This window comes from Artemia sp. Qi Xiang Cuo, chromosome 12, assembly GCF_049724085.1.
Source record: "Artemia sp. Qi Xiang Cuo chromosome 12, ASM4972408v1, whole genome shotgun sequence".
Lineage (NCBI taxonomy): Eukaryota > Metazoa > Arthropoda > Branchiopoda > Anostraca > Artemiidae > Artemia > Artemia sp. Qi Xiang Cuo.
The window spans coordinates 70,666,493-70,683,951 of NC_142805.1; positions in this window are offsets into that span (position 1 = coordinate 70,666,493).

The window sequence follows — 17,459 nt, forward strand, 5'->3', positions numbered from 1 at the left end:
CTAAAAAAAGAGTCAGATCAAAAAAAAAGTGCACCATTAGAAAAGTCTTGTCAGAAAACCTATAATAAAGAACAACTTCTTGCCTATACTAAATTTTATACGCCACTTATTTATAGTATAAGGTTAGTAATTCAACAGATAGACTGGTACTGGAACATCGTAGAGAATTGTTCAATGGCTCATTTTAAAGGAAATGCATGGGGTTAAAAGCTCTTCTAATTAAAACAAATCGTTTTTAGTACCTTGAGAAATTTTAATTATGATCCTTAAGAAATCATCATAAGTTAAAATTTCCCATACAAAATTTGAACTCAAGCCAACTGGGTGAGAGCTATCCCAACCTCTAGACCATATAGGACTTCTTAAAATATCCGATAAATGACGTTTATGTTAAAGAACAAATTATTGACCTAGTTAGCTGTCTGATTATTTGAGGATCGTCTCTTACTATTCCAAAGAAGAAAAAGCCATAGGCTTTTTCCTGTTCGTAATTTATAATCTGGATTCAAGCGGTAGTTATAGTAAAGAACGGACTCAAGCCCAAAGAAACTGAAACCTGTGGTTCATTTATATTATCTTCCCCATTTTAGCTAGGTTATAATAAAGAACAAACTTTAGCCTATACTAACTGAAATGTTTATGATAAATATTATACGGGTTGTAGCGGTACCTAGCAACCTAGTAAGAAACGATCACGTCCAATGTTAAGAAATATAAAAACCCATAACTCCTAAAAAGAGAGTCAGATCAAAACAAAAAGTACACCATGAGAACTGCCTTGTTTGAAACTCCTATATAGGAAACTTTCTGTCCTTTGGCTTGAACAGTAAGGCAAATATATTTAGAGTAAAGAACGAACTTCCAGCCCATAGTAACTAAAATAAGATTATAATTGATTTTTAAGATTGATCAATGATCCGGGTTGCAGCGGTAGCTAGGATATAATAAAGAACGACCTCTTGCCTATACTAAATTTACAGACCACTGAACTATAGTATAGGTTAGTAAGGTTTACATAAAGGACTGATTATAATAAAGAACGAACGCTTGCTCATAGTAACTGAAATATCAATGAAAAGTAGTATATACATAAAGGATATAATAAAGATCAAACTCTTCCCTATACTAACTTGCATACGCAACTTCACTATAGTTAAGATTACAGTATTTATATTTTTACATTAAAAGACGATCACTGAAATAACAAACCATTCCATACATTGGACTTAGTTAGCTAAGTAATTTATATTTTTATCCGGGTTGCAGCAGTAGCTAGCAACCTAGTAAGAGACGATCACGTCCAATGTTAAGAATTATTAAAACCCCTAACTCCTGAGAAAAGAGTCAGATCAAAACAAAAATTAAACCATTAGAACCACCTTGTCCAAAACCCCTATTAAGGAAACTTATCACTCTTTGGCTTGAATAACAAAGAAAATATATTGGCTTGAAAATCAAGAACATTGTTATAATAAAGAACGACCTTTTGCCTATACTAAATTTTATACGCCACTTATTTATAGTATAGGTTAGTAATTCAACAGATAGCTTGGCACTGGAACATCGTAGAGAGTTGTTCAACCGCTCATTTTAAATTTATATTAAGGGTCAATATACTAAAACTTTCCATTAGAAGACGATCATTGGATTTATTATAATAAAGTTTAATAAAGATCAAACTCTTCCCTATATTAACTTGCATACGCAACTTCACTATAGTTAAGATTACAGTATTTATATTTTTACATTAAAAGACGATCACTGAAATAACAAACCATTCCATACATTGGACTTAGTTAGCTACTTGATTGTTTGAGTTTCGTCTCTTACTATTTAAAAGAATTTTTGTATTTATATTTTGTATTGTATTTATAGCTAAAAAACGAACTCAAGTCCAAAGAAACTGAACACTGTGGTTCATTCATATTATCTTCATTATTTTAGCTAGAATGTAAATAAACAAGTTTCTTTTTTAAATTTTAAATTGAAAAGATAGCACTTTTAATTCAACATATTAAAAGTTCTCCCTGACGGGGCATCGAACCCCCTTCTCCCAGGTAACAAGTGGGCATACTTACCATTAGACTATCGAAGACTTATAAAATAAAAGTTACATATAAGATATGATAATAATTTTTTAATCCGGGTTACTTAAAGGCTCGATCATCGAATTTTTACTTTAAAGAACGAACTTTAGTCCATAGTCCGGGTTGCAGCGGTAGCTAGCAACCTAGTAAGAGACGATCACGTCTACTAACTTAACGTCTACTAACTAATGTTATACTAACTCAATTCTTTAATATATTCCGGGTTGCAATGGTAGTCACATTAAAAGACAATCGTTAGAATAACAAAAAATTGCATACATTGGACTTAGTTAGCTGCCTGATTTTTTAAGAGTCGTCTCTTACTACTCCAGAGAAGAAAAAGCCGTAGGCTTTTTCCTGTTTACATTAAAAGACGATCATTGGAATAAAAAGTTATTGGATGCATTGGACTTAGTTGGCTACTTGATCGTTTGAGGTTTGTCTCTTACTATTTCAAAGAAGAAAAAGTCGTAGGCTTTTTCCTGTTTGTAATATTTTCCTGTTTGTTATCAGGGTTACAGCGGTATCCGGGTTGCAGCGATAGCTAGCAACCTAGTAAGAGACGATCACGTCCAATGTTAAGAAATATAATAACCCGAGTCAGAAAAGAGTCAGATCAAAACAAAAATTAAACCATTAGAACCACCTTGTCCAAAACCCCTATTAAGGAAACTTATCACTCTTTGGCTTGAATAACAAAGAAAATACATTGGCTTGAACTTCAAGAAAATTGACTTTAACCAAGTTATTCTCCACAAACGGGATTTTTCTTTCCACTTGATTTTTCCTCCTCAACTAGCTGGGCACTGGAAAATCATAGAGAAGCTGTATAATAGCTCATTTTAAAGGAAATTGCAACATCTAGTCACTTTTGTAATTAAAAATAAAATACTTTTTAAAGTAGATTATCCGGGTTGCAGCGGTAGCTAGCAACCTAGTAAGAGACGATCACGTCCAATGTTAAGAAATATAAAAACCCATAGTTCCTAAGAAAGGAGTCAGATCAAATTCAAAAGTGCACCATTAGAACCGCTTTGTCCGAAACCCCTGTATAGGAAACTTTCAGCCCCTTGGCTTGAACAGCAAGGGAAATATATTGGCTTGAAAATCAAGAAAAGTGGCAGTTACTACAATATTTTGCCTAAACGGGATATTTTTTTTCTCTTTTCTTTCTTTTCCACAGATAGCTTGGTACTGGAATTACAGTAAAGAACGATCTCTCGCCCATAGTAACTGATATATGTTGGTTCAAGGGGTAGCTGGAAGCTATCCAGATTGTAGATGTATTCGGTTTGCAGTGGCAGCTGTAACCCAGAGTCTCTTTGCTTAAGCAACAAAGAAAATATGTTGGCTTGTTTTAAAAAAAATATAGTAAAGAAAGAACTTCCAGCCCATTGTAACTAAAATAAGATTATATTTTTATCCGGGTTGCAGCGGTAGCTAGCAACCTAGTAAGAGACGATCACGTCCAATGTTAAAAAATATAAAACCCCCCAACTCCTAAAAAAAAAGTCAGATCAAAACAAAAAGTACACCATTAGAACCGCCTTAGCCGAATTCTCTATAAAGGAAACTTACCGCCCTTTAGCTTGAATAACAAAGAAAATATATTGGCTTGAAAATCAAGAAAATTGACTTTTACCACGTTATTCTCCACAAATGGGATATTTTTTTTTCTTTCCGCTTGATTTTTCTCCTCAGCTAACTGGGCACTGGAAAATCATAGAGAGCTGTATAATAGGTCATTTTAAAGGAAATTGCAACATCTAGTGCCTTTTGTAATTAAAAATAAAATACTTTTTAAAGTAGAATCAATTTTGTCAAAAAATTGCATTTTTGATGTATTTTCATACTGCAGTTTTTTCAAAGATATTTGAATTTTATAATAAAGAACGACCTCTTGCCTATACTAAATTTTATAGGCCACTTAACTATAGTATAGGCTAGTAAATTTACATTAAAATTTCCGGGTTGCAGCGGTAGCTAGCAACCTAGTAAGAGATTTATAATAAAGAACGACCTCTTGCCTATACTAAATTATATAGGCCACTTAACTATAGTATAGGCTAGTAAATTTACATTAAAATTACGTAAAGGACCGATAAATTTCATCACAAATGGTGTTTGTCAATATGTTTTTTTTTTATATAATTACCTATTATTATGTACAATACTGAGATTTTTGGGGGGTTCTTAGTAAGGAATGAACTCTAGCCAGTAGCAACTAAAATATTAAAATAAGTAATTACAAAAAAGCTTGATCTAGTTTATTAAACTGGGGATTATATAAGTTTCATTGATATCATGGTGGTAGATATAGCTGAAACCTAGTAAAGAAAAAACCATGTCATAGTAACTAGAAACTTTAATACGGGCTAGGGTTCGTCCTCCACTAGGTCCCCTGGCTTGAACAACAAAAAAATATATTGGCTTGGAAATCAAGAAAAGTGCCTGCCAACTCGATATTCTGCATATGCGGCATCTTTTTTTCTTTTTTTCAGATGGCGTCGCACTGAAAAATTGTTGAGGGCTGTTTAATTACTCATTTTAAAGGAAATTATAGTAAAAAACAAACACTAGTCCATTGCAATTATAATAAGGAACAAACTTTAGCCTATAGTAACTAAAATATTAAAATAAATAATTACATAAAAGCTCTGTTTAGTTCATTAAAACTGGGGATTATAAGTTTTATCGGTATCATGGTTGTAGAGACAGCTAATCCGGGCTGTAGCGGTAGCTAGCAACCTAGTAAGAGACGATCACGTCCCTTGTTAAGAAATATAAAAACCCATAGTTCCTAACAGAGGAGTCAGATAAAAACAAAAGGTACACCTTTAGAGCCGCCTTTTCCGAAACCCCTGTATAGGAAACTTTCTGTCCCTTGGCTTGAACAGCAAGGGAAATAAATTGGCTTGAAAATCAAGAGAAGTGGCAGCTACTACGACATTCTGCCTAAACGGGATCTTTTTTTTTTTTTTTTTTCTTTCTTTTCCACAGATAGCTTGGCACTGGAACATCATAGAGAGTTGTTCAATAGCTTATTTTAAAGGAAATTAATTGGGTTAAAAATCTATAGTAACTAAAATAAATTATTTCTAAAAGAGAATAAATTTTTCCACCAAATCCGGGTTTTAGCGGTAGCTAGCAACCTAGTAAGAGACGATCACGTCCAATGTTAAAAAATATAAAAACCCCTAGTTCCTAACAAAGGAGTCAGATCAAAACAAAAAGTACACTATTAGAACCGCCTTGTCCGAAACCCCTGTATAAGAAAATTTCTGTCATTTGGCATGAACAGCAAGGGAAATATATTGGCTTGAAAATCAAGAAAATTGACTTTAAAAACGTTATTCTCCACAAACGGCATATTTTTTTTCTCTTTTTTCTTCTTTTCCACAGGTAGCTTGGCACTGGAACTTCGTAGAGAGTTGTTCAATAGCTCATTTTAAAGGAAATAAATTGGATTAAAAATCCTTAGTAACCAAAATAAATTATTTCTAAAATATAATAAATTTTTCCATCAAAAACTCCATTGTTGATGTCTTTTCATGCTGCAGTCTTTTCAAAGATATTTGATTTTTTACATAAATCATAATTGTGTACCAGCGGTAAGATTTGGACCCATCCGGGTTGCAGCGGTAGCTAGCAACCTAGTAAGAGACGATCATGTCCAATGTTAAGAAATATAATTCCTAACAAAGGAGTCAGATCAAAACAAAAAGTACACCATTAGAACCGCCTTGTCCGAAACCCCTGTATAAAAAAATTTCTGTCATTTGGCATAAACAGCAAGGGAAATATATTGGCTTGAAAATCAAGAAAATTGACTTTAACCACGTTATTCTCCACAAACGGCATATTTTTTTTCTTTTTTCTTCTTTTCCACAGATAGCTTGGCACTGGAACATCGTAGAGAGTTGTTCAATAGCTCATTTCAAAGGAAATTAATTGGATTAAAAATCCTTAGTAACTAAAATAAATTATTTCTAAAATAGAATAAATTTTTCCACCAAAAATTATCCGGGTTGCAGCGGTAGCCTGCAACCTAGTAAGAGACGATCACGTCCAATGTTAAGAAATATAAAAACCCATAGTTCCTTACAAAGGAGTCAGATCAAAACAAAAAGTACACCATAAGAACCGCCTTGTCCGAAACCCCTGTATAGGAAACTTTCTGTCCCTTGGCTTGAACAGCAAGGGAATTATATTAAAGAACGAACTGTAGTCTATAGTTACTGAATTATTATTAGGAATATTTATGTAAATGACGAATTGTCCTAGAGAAATCATCATAGGTAAAAATTTTCCATAACAGTTACATAAAGGATCGATGTAGTTTTACAATAAGAGACGAACTGAACCCATAGTACCTTAAGTATTAAATCAAACAGTTAGAGGTCACATCCGGGTTGCAGTGGTAGCTAGCAACCTAGTAAGAGACGATCACGTCCAATGTTAAGAAATATAAAAACCCATAGTTCCTAAAAAAGGAGTCAGATCAAAACAAAAAGTACACCATTAGAACCACCTTGTCCGAAACCCCTGTATAGGAAACTTTCTGTCCCTTGACTTGAACAGCAAGGGAAATATATTGGCTTGAAAATCAAGAAAAGTGGCAGCTACTAAAAAATTCTGCCTAAACGGGATATTTTTTTCTTTTTTTTTTTCTTTGTATCCAGAGACAGCTTGGCACTGGAACATCGTAGAGAGTTGTTCAATAGCTCATTTTAAAGGAAATTAATTGGGTTAAAAATCTATAGTAACTAAAATAAATTATTTCTAAAAGAGAATAAATTTTTCCACCAAAAACTGTATTTTTGATGTCTTTTCACACTGCAGTATTTCAAACATTATACCAGCGGTAAGATTTGAACCCACGCCTCCGAAGAGACTGGTGGCTAACACCAGTGTCTTGGACCACTCGGCCAGGCTACCTCTCATAAATAAATATATATGTGAATTTGGGTTGCAGCAGTAGCTAGCAACCTAGTAAGAGACGATCAGTCCAATGCTAAGAAATATAAAAACCCAAAACTCCTAAATATAGAGTCAGATCAAAACAAAAGTATATCATTAGATCTACCTTGTCTGAAACCCTACTAGATAAATAATTACATTAAGGAACGAACTGTAAACCATAGTAACTGAAGTATTAAATCGAACCGTTGGTGGTCGTAATAAAGATTAGAGTAAAGAACGATCTCTCGCCCATAGTAACTGATATGTTACATTAAAAGACGATCATTGGAATAAAAAGTTATTGCATGCATTGGAATTAGTTAGCTACTTGATCGTTTGAGGTTCGTCTCTTACTATTTCAAAGAAGAAAAAGCCGTAGGCTTTTTCCTGTTTGTAATATTTTCCTGTTTGTTATCATTTATAATAAAGAACGACCTCTTGCCTATACTAAATTTTATACGCCACTTACTTCTAGTATAGGTTGGTAATTCCACAGATAACTTGGCATCGGAACATTGTAGAGAGTTGTTCAATAGCTCATTTTATTATCCGGGTTGCAGCGGTAGCTAGCAACCTAGTAAGAGACGATCACGTCTAATGTTAAGAAATATAAAAACCCATAGTTCCTAACAAAGGAGTCAGATCGAATTCAAAAGTACACCATTAGAACCACCTTGACCGAAACCCCTGTATAGAAAACTTTCTGTCCCTTGGCTTGAAACAGCAAGGGAAATATATTGGCTTGAATATCAAAAAAAGTGGCAGCTATTACAACCTTCTGCCTAAACGAAATATTTTTTTTCTCTTTTCTTCTTTTCCAGAGATAGCTTGGCACTGGAACATCGTAGAGAGTTGTTCAATAGCTCATTTTAAAGGAAATTAATTGGGTTAAAAATCTATAGTAACTAACATAAAATATTTTAAAAAAAGATTAAATTTTTCCACCAAAAACAGCATTTTTGATGTCTTTTCACACTGCAGTCTTTCAAACATAATCGTATACCAGCGGTAAGATTTTAACCCACGCCTCCGAAGAGACTGGTGGCTAACACCAGTGCCTTGGACCACTCGGCCAGGCCGCCTCTCATAAATAATATATATGTGAATCTGGGCTGCAGCACTAGCTAGCAGCCTAGTAAGAGATCAGTCCAATGCTAAGAAATATAAAACCCAAAACTCTTAAAAAGAGAGTCAGATCAAAACAAAAGTACATCATTAGAACTACCTTGTCTGAAACCCTACTAGATAAATAATGAATGTTGTCATAGTTTTATATTAGAGCTATGACGTCAATAGAAAAACACGACCTTATATTGTGGTTTCTGAAGACGTCATGAAATAATACCGTTGCGCCATGACGTCATGAAATAAAATCATTACTTTGTGACGTCATAATTACTATATAAGAAGCGTCAGAACTGTAAATGCTCTAATTCGTAATTAGATAATGGTTAGATCAAAGCAAGCTATACGTTAAAAAAACAGTACTACACAAACAACAGAGATAGTATCTTGAAAAGAGAAAAGCAAAGGTATTCAACCGACCACGCGTATCGAGATGCGAAAATTGATAGTGACAAACAGCGTTATTATAATGATGTAGTTTATAGACATGCGAAAATTGAGACAGCCAAACAAAAGTTCAAGGAGAGTTATCACAATGATGAAGATTACCGCATCAAATATAAGAAAAACCAAAAGCAAAGATATTCAACTGTCCAGGTGTATCGAGAAGTAAAAATTGAGACAGCCAAACAAAAGATCAAGGACCGTTATCAAAATTATAAACTTTATAGAGAAGCAACAATTGAGCAGGCTAGACAAAAGATCAAGGAGCGTTATCACAATGATGAAGATTATCGAAAAATATATAAGAAAAAAGTTGCTACCAGAATAAAGGGTAGATACTGGGGTGAAAAAAGCTATAATGAAAAAATTAAATTCTCTGCGAGGTTGTACCGAAGAACACATAAGGACAAAGGAAAAACTACATTCAGAAATACAAGAAGATGGCAAAAATGCAGGCTGATCTTCGTAAATTGAGAAACATTTTACGCATGTTTTACCAGGATCACGAAAAGTATTCAAAATTACAGATTAAAATTCTCTTTGAAAGAGCGGATGCTGTTGAAAAGTCGGCTAGAAATGCTTTGGCAAAGCTTCATAGTAATATCGAAAAGAAATGTTGTCAGTTTAATGAAAAGCTTCCAAGGTATGGATTGGCAACTGCGGAACAGTTTATAGATGCAACGGAAAATGTTCGACAACAAAGTGAATATACGGAGGAGTACTTCCTAGAAAATTCGTATATTAATTTTGGAAGGAGCAATTGCAGTTTATTTAGCAGCAATAAAAATATATATACAAGCATACCTATCAACAGCGAAGGAAAAGCAATGTTTTTCAATTATGGCGAAAACGAGCCTGTTAGGGTTATTAGTATATGTGTTTGTAAGACTAATGATTTAGAACAAATTCCTGGAACACCGACTCAAGAAAAAAGCATTTCTAACTGTGTTTTAAATAGTTCTTTTAATTCTACTGAATATTTGGCAAAAAATTCTCTGTGTAGTAGAACAAACTGTCCTGAAAAGTACGACACAATTATTGAAAAATGCTCTGAATCTAGATCTGACAAGGAAATTATGATGGCTGAAGTCACCTATAACAATCTGAGTAAACATTCAAAACCAAAAATTGGGCAGCAGGTTACTTGGAAATGTCACCCTGATATCTGCAAGCTCTATCCAACGGATATTGAATTATGTCAAATTCTTTTTGATATCCTTGAAAATAATATAGCATTAAAATTTTCAACTGACAAAGTTGTTAATTTCTACCTTGGCGGCTTGGATTATTGTGAAATCAATTACAGGGACACAAGAAAGCATGGGCATTCGTTATACTGTAGCCCAAATGAGGGATGTCAGAGATATTTGCGTTCTCTAAGGGCACTAGCTCCACTTTTTCCTGTCTTGAACTGTTTTATTAATAGCGTATATAAGGCAGTATCAAAATGTAAGATTATAAAACATATTAATTTACTAAAAGTCGAGGGCTCGTACAAGGAACCAAGTCATTATATAGAAGAAGTGTCAAGTAGACTCTGTCGTGATAATAGTCAAGACTTCATTACATAAAGGCTCAATCATCGAATTTAAGCTGAAACTAAGTAAAGGACAATTATGCCTCCATATATTCACAGTGATGTATAAGATTTCCCATTACATCTGTAAACTGTTCCACAGTTGCCGGTCCATCTTGGAAGCTTTTCACTAAACATGCAAAATTTCTTTTTGATATTACTATGAAGTTTTGCAAAAGTATCTCTAGCTGACTTTTTCCGGTTTGCAGCGGTAGCTAGCAACCTAGTAAGAGACGATCACGTCCAATGTTAAGAAATATAAAAACCCATAGTTCCTAACACAGGAGTCAGATCAAATTCAAAAGTACACCATTAGAACCGCCTTGTCCGAAACCCCTGTATAGGGAACTTTCTGTTCCTTGGCTTGAAACAGCAAGGGAAATATATTGGCTTGAAAATCAAGAAAAGTGGCAGCTACTACAACATTCTGCCTAAACGGGATATTTTTTTCTTTTTTTCTTTTTTTCTTTGTACCCAGAGACAGCTTGGCACTGGAACATCGTAGAGAGTGTTTCAATAGCTCATTTTAAAGGAAATTAATTGGGTTAAAAATCTTTTGTAACTAAAATAAATTATTTCTAAAAGAGAATAAATTTTTCCACCAAACACTGCATTTTTGATGTCTTTTCACACTGCAGTATTTCAAACATTATACCAGCGGTAAGATTTGAACCCACGCCTCCGAAGAGACTGGTGGCTAGCACCAGTGCCTTGGACCACTCGGCCAGGCTGCCTCTTATAATTTGGGTTGCAGCAGTAGCTAGCAACCTAGTAAGAGACGATCAGTCCAATGCTAAGAAATATAAAAACCCAAAACTCCTAAAAATAGAGTAAGATCAAAACAAAAGTACATCATTAGAACTACCTTTTCTGAAACCCTACTAGATAAATAATGAATGTCGTCATAGTTTTATATCAGAGCTATGACGTGAATAGAAAAACACGACAATATATTGTGCTTTCTGAAGACGTCATGAAATAATACCATTGCGCCATGACGTCATGAAATAAAATTATTACGCCGTGACGTCATAATTACTATATAAGAAACGTCAGAACTGTAAATGTTCTCATTCATAATTAGATAATGGTTAGATCAAAGCAAGCTACACGCGAGTTAAAAAAACAGTACTACAAAAAAAACAGAGATAGTAACTTGAAAAGAAAAAAGCAAAGGTATTCAACCGACCAGGCGTATCGAGAAGTAATCAAACAAAACCGCAGGATGTGTTATCACAATGATAAAGATTATAGACATGCAAAAATTGAGACAGCCAAACTAAAGATCAAGGAGCTATATCACAATGATGAAGATTACCGAATCAAATATAAGAAAAAAGAAAAGCAAAGGTATTCAACCGTCCAGGTGTATCGACAAGTGAAAATTGAGACAGCCAAACAAAAGATCAAGGAGCGTTATCAAAATTATGAAGATTACAGAGAAGCAAGAATTGAGCAGGCTAGACAAAAGATCAAGGAGCGTTATCACAATGATAAACTTTATAGAGAAGCAACAATTGAGCAGGCTAGACAAAAAAGCAAGGAACGGTATGATTATGATGAAGATTACAGTAAAGAACGATCTCTCGCTCATCAGTAACTGATTTGTCAATTAGGTCTTTTTATACATAATTATCCATTATTATATAAAACACAGTAATTTTTGGGGGGATTTTATAATAAAGAACGAACTCTTGCCTATATTAACATGTATAGGCAACTTAACTATACTTAATAATTAGACTTATTTAGTCCGGGTTGCAGCGGTAGCTAGCAACCTAGTAAGAGACGATCACGTCCAATGTTAAGAAATATAAAAACCCCTAACTCCTAAAAAAAGTCAGGTCAAAACAAAAAGCACACCATTAGAGCCGCCTTGTCCGAAACCCCTGTATAGGAAACTTTCTGTCCGTTGGCTTGAACAGCAAGGGAAATATATTGACTTGAAAATCAAGAAAAGTGGCAGCTCGTACAGCATTCTGCCAAAATGGGATATTTTTTTTTCTTCTTCTTTTTCTTTTCCACAGATAGCTTGGCACTGGAACATCGTGGAAAGTTGTTCAATAGCTCATTTTAAAGGAAATTAATTGGGTTAAAAATCTTTTGTAACTAAAATAAATTGTTTCCAAGAAAGAATAAATTTTTGAATTAAAAACTGCGTTTTTGATGTCTTTTCATACTGCAGTCTTTTCAAAGATATTTTTGTACATAAATCATAATCGTATACCAGCGGTAAGATTTGAACCCACGCCTCCGAAGAGACTGGTGGCTAACACCAGTGCATTGGACTACTCGGCCAATCTGCCTTTCATAACTATATATGTGAATTTGGGTTGCAGCATTAGCTAGCAGCTTAGTAAGAGACGATCAGTTCAATGCTAAGAAATATAAAAACCCAAAACTCCTAAAAATAGAGTCAGATCAAAACAAAAGTACATCATTAGAACTACCTTATCTGAAACCCTACTAAATAAATAATGAATGTCGTCATAGTTTTATATTAGAGCTATGACGTGAATAGAAAATCCGGGTTGCAGCGGTAGCTAGCAACCTAGTAAAAGACGATCACGTCCAATGTTAAGAAATATAAAAACCCATAGTTCCTAACAGAGGAGTCAGATCAAAACAAAAAGTACACCATTAGAACCGCCTTGTCCGAAACCCCTGCATAGGAAACATTCTGTCCCTTGGCTTGAACAGCAAGGGGAATATATTTGCTTGAAAATCAAGAAAAGTGGCAGCTACTACAACATTCTGCCTAAACGGGATATTTTTTTTCTTTCTTTTTTTCTTTTTTCTTTCTTTTCCACAGATAGCTTGGCACTGTAACATCGTAGAGAGTTGTTCAATGGCTCATTTTAAAGGAAATTATTTGGGTTAAAAATCTATAGTAACTAAAATAAATTATTTCAAAAAGAGAATAAATTTTTCCACCAAAAACTGCATTTTTGATGTCTTTTCTCACTGCAGTATTTAAAACATTATACCAGCGGTAAGATTTGAACCCACGCCTCCGAAGAGACTGGTGGCTAACACCAGTGTCTTGGACCACTCGGCCAGGCTGCACTCTCATAAATAATATATATGTGAATCTGGGTTGCAGCAGTAGCTACCAACCTAGTAATTGACGATCAGTCCAATGCTAAGAAATATAAAAACCCAAAACTCCTAAAAATAGAGTCAGATTAAAACAAAAGTACATCATTAGAATTACCTTGTCTGAAACCCTACTAGATAAATAATGAATGTGGTCATAGCTTTATATTAGAGCTATGACGTGAATAGAAAAACACGATATTATGTTGTGGTTTCTGAAGACGTCATGAAATAATATCATTGCGCCATGACGTCATCAAGAAATAAAATCATTACGCTGTGACGTCATAATTATTACATAAAGGACCGATATAACTTATCAAAAAAGGTGTTTGTCAATTATTATTAGAGTAAAGAACATCCGGGGTGCAGTGGTAGCTAGCAACCTAGTAAAAGACGATCACGTCCAATGTTAAGAAATATAAAAATTCATAAGTCCTAAAAAAAATATAATAAAGAAACTTAAGAAAATTAATTACAATAAAGAACGAATTACATTAAAAGACGATCATTGGAATAACAAATCATTGTATACATTCAATTTAGTTATTTACTTGATTGTGTGATCCGGGTTGCAGTGGTAGCTAGCAACCTAGTAAGAGACGATCACGCCCCATAGTAAATAATAAAATAACCCATAACTCCTGAAAAAAGAGTCGGATCAAAACAAAAATTACACCATTAGAACTGCGTTGTCCGAAACCCCTATAAAGGAAACTTACAGCCCTTTGGCTTGAATAATAAAAAAATTATATAAAGGCTCGATCATCGAATTTAAGCTGAAACTAAGTAAAGGACAATTATGCCTCCATATATTCACAGTGATGTATAAGATTTCCCATTACATCTGCAAACTGTTCCACAGTTGCCGGTCCATCCCTTTGAAGCTTTTCACTAAACGTGCAACATTTCTTTTGGATATTACTATGAAGTTTGGCGAAAGCATCTCTAGCTGACTTTTTTTTCAACAAGATCCATTTTTTCAGAGATAATTTTAATCTTTAATTTTGAATATTTTTCTTAATCCCGGTAAAACATTCGTAAAATTTTTCTCAGTTTTTAATATAAGAGACGATCACATCCAATATTAAGAAATATAAAAGCCCGTTACTTCTAAAAAAAGTCAGGTCAAAACAAAAAGTATACCATTAGAACTGCCTTGTCCAAAACCCCTATATAGGGAGATTTCTGTCATTTGGCTTGAACAGCAAGAGAAATATATTGGCTTTAAAATCAAGAAAAGTAGCAGCTACTACAACATTCTGCCTAAACGGCATCTTTTTTTCTTTCTCTTTTCTTTCTTTTCCACATATAGCTTAGCACTGGAACATCGTAGAAAGTTGTTCAGTGGCTCATTTTAAAGAAAATTAACTGGGTTAAAAACCGTTTGTAACTAAAGCAAATTATTTTTAAAACAGAATAAAATTTTCCTCTAAAAATGTATTTTTGATGTCTTTTCATACTGTTGTCTTTTCAAAGATATTTGATTTTTGAAGAAATCAAACAGTTCGTGGTAAAGTTATATTAAAACTTTATATTCCATAGATAGCTTGGCACTGGAACATCGTAGAGAGTTGGCAATAGCTCATTTTTAAAGGAAATTAATGGGGTTAAAAATCTTTAGTAATTAAAACAAATTATTACAGTAAATAACGACATGCCCATGTTAACTGAAATAATCTATTGACAATATAACTTCAAAGAAGCACCTTTTGAAAGTTGCTTCTCTAACGTATATTTTACAAAAGATCAGTCTAGTTAATAATGTTTCCGGGTTGCAGCGGTAGCTAGCAACCTAGTAAGAGACGATCACATCCAATGTTAAGAAATATAAAAACCCATAGTTCCTAACAGAGGAGTCAGATCAAAACAAAAAGTACACCATTAGAACCGCCTTGCCCGAAACCTCTGTATAGGAAACTTTCTGTCCCTTGGCTTGAACAGCAAGGGAAATATATTGGCTTGAAAATAAAGAAAAGTGGCAGCTACTACAACATTCTGCCTAAACGGGATATTTTTTTCTTTTTTTTTCTTTTTTCTTTTATATCCAGAGATAGCTTGGCACTGGAACATCGTAGAAAGTTGTTCAATGGCTCATTTTAAAGGAAATTAATTGAGTTAAAAATCTATAGTAACTAAAATAAATTATTTCTAAAAGAGAATAAATTTTTCCACCAAAAACTGCATTTTTGATGTATTTTCACACTGCAGTCTTTCAAACATAATCCTATACCAGAGGTAAGATTTGAACCCACGCCTCCGAAGAGACTGGTGGCTAAAACCAGTGCCTTAGACCACTCGGCCAGGCTGCCTCTCATAGTTTGGGTTGCATTTAAAATAAAGAACGAATATTTTACCGATTATCTACTAATAACCATATATGACGTAATAAGTGACATATACTCATAGCATATGTTAGTAATTCCACAGATAGCTTGGCATTGGAACATTGTAGAGAGTTGTTCAATACCTTATTTTAAAGGAAATTAATGGGGTTAAGAACTTTTTGTAATTACAACAATTTATTTTTAAAATAGAATCATTTTTTTTATGATTATAATAAAGTTTGAACTCTTCACTATAGTTAAGATAGAATTACAGTAAAGAACGATCTCTCATCCGTAGTAACTCATATATGGTGGTTCCAGGGGTAGTTACTTGAGGTTCGTCTCTTACTATTTCGAAGAAGAAAAAGGCGAAGGCTTTTTCCTGTTTGTAATGATATAGCATAAAATTACTTACAGGACCGATATAGTTCTTCATTTACAATAAAGAACGAACTCTAGACCACAGTAATTTACAATAAGAAATGAACTGTAACCAATAGTAACTGAAGTATTAAATCAAACAGTTCATGGTCATAATAAAGACCTGAGTAATGACTTATTTTAAAGGAATACAATGGGGGACAAACTGAACGCAAAGTAACTTAAGTATTAAATTAAACAGTTCGTGGTCATAATAAAGAACTGTGTAATGGCTCATTTTAAAGTAAACTGCTGTATACAGAAACCTTTTGTAATTAACAAAATTAATTATTATTATAAAACAAATTGTTACGATATGGTAAAGAAATAACTCTAGGCGATAGTAACTAATTTAATTTTGAAAAGAAAGAATTACGGCAGAAACCTAAATAGTAGCATAGGTAAGCTGCATTTCATAGGAAAAGTCCACCGGGATTTGAACTCGAAACGCAGGGTTCAAAGTCTTAAGTGCTAACCGCTACGACAAGAAACGTTCATATAAGAAAGAATTTGAATATTATATCTGGGTTGCAGCGGTAGCTAGCATCCTAGTAAGAGACGATCACGTCCAATGTTAAGAAATATAAAAACTCCTAACTCCTAGAAAAATAGTCAAATCAAAACAAAAAGTACACCACTAGAACCGTCTTGTCCGAAACCCCTATACTGGAAACTTACCGCCCTTTGGCTTGAATAACAAAGAAAATACATTGGCTTGAAAATCAAGAAAATTGACTTTAACCACGTTATTCTCCACAAACAGGATATTTTTTCTTTCTTTCTTCTCTTCCACAAATAGATTGGCACTGGAACATCTTAGAGAGTTGTTCAATGGCTCATTTTAAAGGAAATCTCTAGATCTAGCACCTTTTGCACTTAATTTTTTTTTAATTAATTATTTTTTACGAAAAACTTAATTTTTTATACACAATATTGATCAATGACGTCATAGTCGTTGGATGTAGTACATAAAGGCTCGATCATCGAGTTTAAGCTGAAACTAAGTAAAAGACCAAAAAAAAATAAAAAAAGTCAGATCAAAAAAAAATACACCATTAGAACCGCCTTGTCCAAAACCCCCATATAGAAAACTTTCTGTTCCTTTGCTTGAGCAGCAAGGGAGATATATTGGCTTGAAAATCAAAAAAAGTGGTAGCTACTGCAACATTCTGCCTAAACGGGATATTTTTTTCTTGTTTTCTTTACCACAGGTAGCTTGGCACTGGAAAATCGTAGAGAATCGTTCAGTGGCTCAGTTTAAAGGTAATTAATTTGGCTATAATAAAGAACGATATCTAGCCCATGTTAACTGAAATATCAATAGGGATTACGTAATTTTCATCGGTATCTTGGCTGTAAAGATGGCGGAAAACTAGATAAGAACGAACCAGTAGAAGTAGTAGTTTTAATAGTGGTAACAGT